The following is a 1,931-nucleotide window of genomic DNA, read 5'->3' as shown; positions in this document are numbered from 1 at the left end:
AGCTTTTATTCGGTGCACTGGTGCACCCCATGAGCTGGTACTCTCCTCAATATTTCTATAGCGTAACTGTTGGTTAATAAAGTCCTCCATCAATGGTTGGAGGTGATGGGCCACACAGTGTGACTTGTAGTGCAGTGCTGACTTGCTTCCAGCTGGGTTTTTGTGCTGAGTCACCACTGCCGCTTGTAGCAACCAATGAGGATTCAAATGGTGCAAATGGCTCTGAGCACTATGGGACTTAACATCTATGGTCATCAGTCCCCTAGAACTTAGAACTACTTAAACCTAACTAACCTAAGGACATTACACAACACCCAGCCATCACGAGGCAGAGAAAATCCCTGACCCCGCCGGGAATCGAACCCGGGAACCCGGGCGTGGGAAGCGAGAACGCTACCGCACGACCACGAGATGCGGGCCAATGAGGATTAAACGATTCCTCAGATACTAACAAAATTGGTTCAAATGGATCTGAGCACTATGGGACTTAACTTCTAAGGTCATCAGTCCCCTAGAAATTAGAACTACTTAAACCTAACTAGCCTAAGGACATCACACACATCCATGCCCGAGGCAGGATTCGAACCTGCGACCGTAGCGATCGCACGGTTCCAGACTGTAGCGCCTAGAACCGCTCGGTCACACCGGCCGGCTCAGATACTAACATAATCCCTGCATCACTACTCTCTGCATTTCTTTTAAATGCTTCAGCTTCTCACATAATGAAGTTACACTCGTTACTTGCCTATGGCTTGTAGTTTCAATTCGCCCTGTGTAGATAATTTTCATCTATAACATCTAAACTAACGATCAAGTACCCTCTAGACAAATCCAAGACTTCAGTTTGAAAATTATCAATACCTACTTTCCTGTATGCGTATAATACTCCTGCAAATGAAACACTGTGTCTTACCTAACTCATCGTTTTTTCCTAATGGCTTAAGCACACACAGGTTTACAGGCAGTTCTGTTCCTACGCTCACCTGTATCAGTTTCCCTGTACTTTGCAGTATCATATAACGCGAATGGATCCCTGGTGATCTTGCACATAGTTCTACCTAAGTCATCTTTCATTAGAGACGAGTCGTCACCGACAACAGTTTTCCCCAGGTGGTGCAGTGTTCCACCGAGTTTTACCATGTGTCGTCCAAAGTCAACTTTAGCATGATGCTTATACAGGAAACCTAGCCCCATCATCGTGCAGTACCCATCACATATGAGGGGCAAAAGTTCCATATTTTCCTGGAATTGCTTTTCTCCCACCTTAAAAATTAACATGGCCGAACCTAGTAAATGCACGTCATTACTACCAACTCCACATAACCTTGACTGTGGGGGATTTACCCGCCACTTTCCCATAGAAATGGTTCAAATGGCTCTGAGCACTATGGGACTTAAGATCTATGGTCATCAGTCCCCTAGAACTTAGAACTACTTAAACCTATCTAACCTAAGGACATCACACAACACCCAGTCATCACGAGGCAGAGAAAATCCCTGACCCCGCCGGGAATCGAACCCGGGAACCCGGGCGCGGGAAGCGAGAACGCTACTGCACGACCACTGACATGTGCGCACCTGTATGCTAACAAAAAACTTCTGTCCCCTATCCTCCACAACGCCAATTAAGCAACTTTCCGCCTCTGCATACGTTTCTGCAGCATTCCGTTCCGTTTATAAGTCTTCACATCCGCCATCAAACGTAGTTTGGCCATTTACAGTAACTACTCTTCTGTCTAACATCCTAGCTTTGCGGCTACCAACGGGTTATCTACAAATTCTAATATATATTCTTCTGTCTTGTCTGAGAAGGGATCAACTAGTATAGTCGTAGGTCAATCAAGAACGGGAACAGCTAAAATAGACGAGGCTATGTCGTCTCTCACAGCATATAACTGCTTGTGCAGGTCTGTATTATCCATTCTCAGTTC

This window comes from Schistocerca nitens, chromosome 3 (assembly GCF_023898315.1).
Source record: "Schistocerca nitens isolate TAMUIC-IGC-003100 chromosome 3, iqSchNite1.1, whole genome shotgun sequence".
NCBI lineage: Eukaryota > Metazoa > Arthropoda > Insecta > Orthoptera > Acrididae > Schistocerca > Schistocerca nitens.
This window is presented reverse-complemented; position numbering follows the sequence as displayed.